We start from the raw sequence: 7,569 nt of genomic DNA, 5'->3' as shown, positions 1-7,569 counted from the left end.
CCTCTCCTCCCTCCCTCCCTCCTTCCCTCTCCTCCCTCCCTCCCTCCTCCCTCCCTCCCTCCCTCCTTCCCTCTCCTCCCCCCCCCCCCCCCCTCCTCCCTCCCTTCCTCCTTCCCTCTCCTCCCTCCCCCCCCCTCTCCCTTCCTCTCCTCTCCTCTCCTCTCCTCTCCTCCCTCCCTCCCTCCTTTCCTCTCCTCCCTCCCTCCCTCCCTCCCCCCTCCTCCCTCCCTCCCTCCTTCCCTCTCCTCCCTCCCTCTCCCCTTTCCTCTCCTTTCCTCTCCTCTCCTCTCCTCTCCTCTCCTCTCCTCTCCTCTCCTCTCCTCTCCTCTCCCCTCCCTCCCTTCCTCTCCCTTTCTCCTTTCCATTCCCTCCCTGTCTCCCTCACTTCTCTCTCCCTTCCTCCGTCTCTCTCTCTCTCTCTTCCAAATCTCACTCACGTCTCTTTCCCTCCCTATGTGGTGCAGTGTGCACAGCAGCAGAGGTGTGGTGATACTGGAAGTTTAGTGTGAACCCCCCCTCCCCTCCCTACGTGGCTCCTTCCCTAGGAGTACCCCCCCCTCCCTACATTGATGCACCCTCCCCTCTTTCCCTAGGTGCCTCCCTCCCCTCCCTTCCTAGTGTCTCGTTCCCTCATTCCCGTTTATACTATGGTATATGCCCCCCCGCCCCGCTGTAGGATTGAGATATCAGTTCTCTCCATGGAGTGGTGTGTGCCCCCGTGCGGTAATAGTGCGCTTTTTGCCCCCCCCCCCCCCCCCCACACGCTGTTTTCTGCCCTGGCTTTCTTTCCTTATTTCTGGGTCCCTTTTGAGGGATCCGGTCTGGGGTCTGAGACATTGTAGGCGGGGTCTAGGGTACTAACAGGTATGGGTGTTGAATGTGGGGATTAATTGAGCAATTGAGGTTGACTAATGCTTGACTAATCTGACTAGTGAAAGATGGTGAAAGGCCAGACGGTGGAACGGCGGTCTGCACCACAGGGCTGGTTCGCAAGGACGATCGCAAGAATGAGGGGAACCAGTACGCCATCTACATCATCACCAATGACTCGGGGTGCCCTGGTCCGGTCAAAGAGGCTTATGAGGGAACTTCAGGAGATCAGACGACAGGGCGGCGGTTTTATTACAGTGGAGTTGGTTGAGGATAATCTGTTCAGCTGGGAGGTTAGGTTGTTTCAGTTGGATGTGGACTCCTTGTTGTGGCAGGATATGAAGGAGACTAAGACGGAGTTTATATTGCTGGGTGTCTCTTTCCCTCAGGATTTCCCGTTCTCTCCGCCGTTCATGCGGGTGCTCTCTCCGCCATTAGAACATGGTTATGTGAGTAAGGGTGGGGTCATATGTATGGAATTGTTGACACCAAGTGGTTGGTCTAGCGCTTACACCATGGAGGCTGTCGTGAGGCAGTTTGCTACTAGTCTGGTGATGGGTCGGAGTCGCATGGTTAAGGGGGGAGAGGGAGCAGAGGGGGTGTCTTTGAGTCAAAAAGAGGCGGAGGCAGCCTTTAAAACACTGGTGAAGACCCATGATAGATTTGGCTGGCGGTCTCCACCGAAATCGGAAGGTTAGGAGGCACCGCCGACCTCCAGTTAGGGATAGGTTGTGTTGTAGTGTTGTGGTATGTGGTGGTATTGTTGTTTCTGCCCCCCTCGTCGAGTATTTTTTCTCCCTCCCCTCCTGTCCTAGCTCCTTTCCTAGGTACGTCACTCCCTCCCTAGTGGTATACTCCCTCACGGGACGTTCCCTCCCTTCCTGTCTAGCATGACGTACTCTGGTCTTGCCGGGTCTCCTCTCCTCTGGGGGAGTTGGGTGTGCTCCCTCCCTCCCGGGCCTTTCCCAGTGTGTGTCCCCCTCCCCGGCCCGGGGGCGCCTTCCCACCCCCTCTTTTCCACTCTCCTATTAGGGATATATTGGAGGGTTGGTTAGGGGGAGAATGGGAAGGGGTTATATGTTGTATGGTGAACAGTTTGTAATGAGGGATGTTGTTGGTTGTTGTCTGTGGGGCGTTGCAGGGAGAGTGGGAAAACGCGCAGCAGGAGGAGGGAAGCAGGGATAACGCGGAGGAGAGCAGGCCGGTAAAAGGATGGTTGGTTTGTCTAGGCGTGCGGAGTGCGTGTTGGTGTTGGGCACTCTGGTGACGGTGTTCGTGTTATTTACGGCAGGAGTTTTGTTTTATTTTTGGCCCCAGGGGCCGGAGCTTATAAATATAGATGTGGACAAGCGGGAATTGCGTGAGCCTCACACGAATATGTTTATAAAAATAGCAAGGGAAGTGGCGAAAAGTGCGAATAAGTCTGATTGTTATGTGTGCGGCCTAGCGCCAGAGTCTTCTGCAGCCGGTTTACCGCTTATGGCCCACCCAGTCACTGAGTGTCATAACTCTGTGTTGAAGGGTTTTAATCTGCCCTTCCTATGTAAGGGAGTGAGTGAGGAGAGGTTAGAGGTGTATCATAAAACAAAGGGATTGCTAGGGGCGGTGGCGGAGCAGGCTAAGTTGGATGTTACGCCTATTCCGGTGGCGGTTAGGCCAGAGGAGTTTACGAGATGTGAGGACGGCGAAAATGGTAAATATGTGGGCACGCTAGGGAATTGTGTAGGGGGGGTGAGCCTGGGGGCTGCAAAGGTGGCTGCACGGGCTCCCCCAGGTACGTATTGGATTTGTGGTGAAAATGCGTATGCGGCGTTACCGGCGGGTTGGAAAGGAAGGTGTGCGTTGGGATATCTGGTACCGGCGATGAGAATAACTGATGTTTTGCCGACGCACCCTGGGGCTAGGAAGGCGCGAGCTGTGAGTGCAGATATTTTTTTTAAGGTGGCATATCCTGCGTATGGGACATATGCTAATGGACAGGAGATTGATCATTTAGCTGCATTGTTTGAGGAGATGACGATCACAACGACAAAGGGATTTAGCCTAGAAAATGAGGAAATGCGGTCATTAAGGTTAATGGAGATGCAGACAAGGGCGGCTACGGATTTTTTGTTGGCAGCTTCAGGGGGTACGTGTGCGTTAATAGGTCAGGAGTGCTGCACGTATGTGCCCGAAAATGACGAAGTAGGGATGCCAGAGGTTATAGAACATTTGAAGAATATTACTAGGGAGATGCAGCCCGCGCGGGAGGACTCGTGGGAGGGCTGGGGTCAAGGTTGGATGGGGTATATAGGTTGGGTGATAGTTAAGTACGTTCTCTATGCAGTGGTGATATTTGTGGTATTGGTCGTGTGTGTGTCGGTGATTAGAGCATGCTTTGGGTATCTGATTAGGACTCTCTGCGCAGCCGGTCCGGCGGTGGAGAAGTCACTCCGCTCGGCTGCACCTGTTATGACTAAGATGATGGCGGTAGAGGAGGGTGAGAAAGGGGGCCGAGCGGAGGTGGGCGTTCCGTTGGTGCCAATGTACCATGAGTACGCCCTGTCTGTCATTTTTTGATCTGGACTGCTGGACAGTCTGGGTCGATGGGTGGGGGATGGGGTGTGCAGAGGGGTATGGTATTGGGGGACGTGCCTGGGGATATTGTAAAAATAATGTTGTTTTTGTGAATGAGTTTTGTTTCCGTAAGTAGGTACACGGAGGAGGAATGTGTTGAGTTGTTAGGTCCCTGGGGTCTGGTGCTGAGTCTGTACGGTTATGCATGACCGTGTGGCAGGGCGCTGGGCTTCCTGGGGTTAGTGACAAGGTGGGGTGCCTGGGCGTTAACTACCTTGTACCTGTGGTGAGGTTATCCTGTCCTCTGTGGGGAGTCTGTAATGGACGCTTCGGAAAACAGAGGGTGGGGCCTCGCGGCGTGCAGGGAGTGATGTCGGAAGGTGCGTAAAAACAAATGTTAGTGGACACGTGTCTGAGGAGGACAAATGTCCACTGGGGGGAAGTAGTATTGAAAAATGGAAACATGATGATTGAATGAAAAGTGTAATAAGGGCTGAGACACTAATCAAAAAATTTGTGATTTTCGAGGTGAAACAGAATATTGGAGCGGGACCACGGGGAAAACATCGGAAAGCGGAAATTCAACGAAGGAGGGATCAACATAGAAGCGGAAATAAGGGAGTAGACACCGGAAACGCAAACACCACTGTCAATCACAACATCTCTCAAAAATTTGAAAAAATTGTATGAATTAAGTAAAGGATTATTCATACTGTTGATAAAAAATCTCTCAAAAATTTGATGTGGTATGAATATTAGATAGAAGATATATTCATACTGAAAAAACGGAGTAAAGTGAAATTCCAGTTGAAAAATTAAAAAGAACTGTTGTATTTTGTGCTCTATTTTTTCAGCAGTTCTGCCAGGCAACAAGGGCACCGCAAGTCAGGTAAGACTACAGATCACCAGTGAACAGGGAAAGAAGAGAATAGACAGGGCTACAAGTACCGTTAGCGGTTGTTCGAGTAGGAGATAGTCACAAAAGCATAGACACCTACACTTAGACAGGGAATACAAAGATCACTCTTGCCTGCTGCCATTTTTAAAAATAAAATAGGACACAGAAAGAGGAATTAAAAACCTCTAGTACATGAGAAGAAGAAACGCATATAGAAAAATGACAAAAGAGGCGAATAAAGATGTGAGTACACCAATTGGTTGGATGGAGGATAACCCGATACAAGTGCTTGCTAAAAATAATCCTTACACAGAGGACAATCCTTACTATGTGGAAAGAATTATTGAATTATCAACCAAATGGAATAAAAGATGGCCAAAAATCACAAAACCCTGGCCTATTGAGGGCTCTTTTGATTTAGAAATAATATCAGATCTGCATGCTCTAATTAGGACATATAGAACGGGGGAGGAAAAAGTGGGAAAGATGACAATCAGAGGGAAAAAACGCATGCAAGAAATGGACGCCTTATCAAAATTCGCTCGGGAAGCTGAGAGAAGGAAGAGTATGGTTGAGGACAGTTCGACTGTCAATAAGGAGGCCCTGCCGACAGAGGAGCTAGCTCCCATCCTGATCACTCCCCAGGCCCCTAAAAGGACAATAGTCACCTCCCAAAGAGCAACTGAGGTAAATATAGCACCTCCACCTTATGTCAGCAGGAATAAGGAACCAATCTACCCTATCCTGCCTATGATAGACATGGATAGCCAATACAAGATAACCAACAATAGTGGCCGTAGAACAGAGATGGGATGGGCAGTGACAACAATCACCCTAACGCCTGAAGCAGACGAAACAGAGGGGGAGAGAAGAAGGGAGCGAGACGTTCAGTCCCACAGTATTCCTTATCCCAGGGCGGCGGAGAGATATCGAGACGAAGAGAGACATCGATGCATACATGAACCGCTCACTGCCGCAAAGAAAGAAATTATCTGGGCGGAAGGAGAGGGACGCCGAAGCGAAGACATTAGGGAGTTAGACGACCAAATAGATAGTCTATACGACAGGAGTCTCAGCCACAGAAGAGACTATCCCCAGGAGAGGTCAAGACAAGCTCCCAGCCGTCGCCGGCCCTCTCCCCCCGCAACCCACGAATACTGGGAAGACACAGAGGACGAGGAACAGACATGGGAGCCCCTGAACAGGTACCAGGAGAAAGACAGAGAACGAGAGGAAGAGGAGAGAAGGGAGAGACCCCTCAGAGGAGTGACGCCGAAGAGGTTACCTGCTCCAAAATTCACTACCCCACTCTCCGTGCCCGCACCTACCCTCGAAGAAAGAGACCAGCTGCTGAAACTGACGGATACCATGGAGGAATTAAAGCGACGACATCATGGAATGAGTAAGGAAAACCGAGAGATGGAAGCACAGATACAGTCCTACCACGATGACCAAGACACTGAGTCCGCGGGATACCAAGCAAGCGCCGAACGCTGGAGAAGGGGCACCACAGCACGACAAGAATTGGAAGAACAAATGAAGAAAGCAAAGGATGAAATCAAAGCGTTGAAAAGGTCGGAAGAAAAAAGAGTGACCAGATCCAGTACCCGAGAGCCTACAGTCAACATACAACCCTTGATGATAAGACATCAGGGATTGGAGTACCAGCCATGGAATGCTTCAGACATGTCCCAAATATCGGAGAAGTTGCCCTCCCTCCAGAATGGGGCTTTTCCATGGATTGCCAAGCTGGAGGAAATAATGGTAGGCCAACAGCTGGCTATCGGGAATGTCAAGCGACTACTCTCTCACAAAGTAGGAGTCGCTGGCATGGAAGAACTACTAACCAAGGCTGCCATGGTGCGGTATGTAGTGTCTGGAGCTCACGACCAGGACCTCTTCGCCGCTCACCGAGGAGCACTGTGGCGGGTCCTGCGGGAGACCTATCACACCCTGATGCATCCAGATAAGATCCACATTGGTGCGTTGGGACCTGACACCCCCCCCAGAGAGTATGTGGCACAAGCCTACGCCACCTGGAGAGACATGACCGGCCAAGACCCTGCACAAAATCCAATGGGAGAGGCGATGCTAAGAGAGAAAATACAGAAGGGCCTCTCCAATGAGGTGAGACAAAAACTGAACGAAGTGGTGTGCCTGGGAAGCCTTCCTTTAGATGCATACCTGGAGAACGTGAGCCATCAAGTGGAGCTGCACAGGAAGAAGGAACAACAGGCCAAAGACAAAGAAACGGCAAGTCAGCGAAAGCTCATGTACCAACAGCCGGTCGAGGCCATCAAGATGGTAGAGTACCTCCAAGCCCTGGTACAAGCCACACCACCCAGAGCCGAGACGGGGAATAGTGGACAACTGAACAACCAGGAAACAGCACAGCCCACCAAACAGGAAGCACCGGCACCCACTCAACAACAAAATCAGAGGGGATCAAACGGGCAGTCACGAAGAGGAAATGGACAGCCAAGAAGCGGACCCCTGGAATGGCCAGCGTCGGCGGAGTGTTGGCATTGTGGAGAAATCGGACATTTCGCCCGGAACTGTGAAAAAGGATGGCGAAGCCAAGGACCCAGCAGCAGGGGTCGAGGAAATAACAGAGGAGGTGGCCGAAGAGGTTATGGCCGATCCCAGGAGCAGTGGTACGGACCCAACCAATACCAGAACCAAGACCAAGACCAGATGCAAGACCAGAACCAGCAACAGAACAGGGGCCCAGTGAATCCGTCCAGAGGGCCGGAACAGGAGTTCTGACGAGGCCCAGAGAGTTCAATGGGGGGGTGCCAGCTGTCATTGTCACACTTAAGGGAGGAACCGATAGTGCACGTAGCGGTGAATAATAAATCTGTCAGGATGATGGCAGACACCGGGGCGGCGTACACTGTGGTCCAACCTAAAGATGCGACACACCTGCCCATGTCCAGTCGATATGTACGGACCATTGGATTTGAAGGGATAAAGAAGCTGATTCCAGTGACAGAGCCTGTCACTGAAGTACAGAGGCAAAGAGGCGACGGTTTCCATCTTGGTCTCCGACACCGCACCCATTGGCTTACTGGGCAGAGACGGCCTTGGTATGTTGGGGATGAACATTCTATGCACGCCTGATGGTTGTGTGATTGACGTCCCAGAAGACCAATACAACGAAATGATGCAAAGAACAGACCCCCGACCCCCGGAAGTATACTGGTTGGGGAACCTAAGCCAGGAATTGCTCGGACCAGCGTTGGAAT

Source organism: Notolepis coatsorum (genome assembly GCF_963971535.1).
Source record: "Notolepis coatsorum genome assembly, chromosome: 6".
In the NCBI taxonomy this organism is placed as follows: Eukaryota; Metazoa; Chordata; class Actinopteri; order Aulopiformes; family Paralepididae; genus Notolepis; species Notolepis coatsorum.
This window is presented reverse-complemented; position numbering follows the sequence as displayed.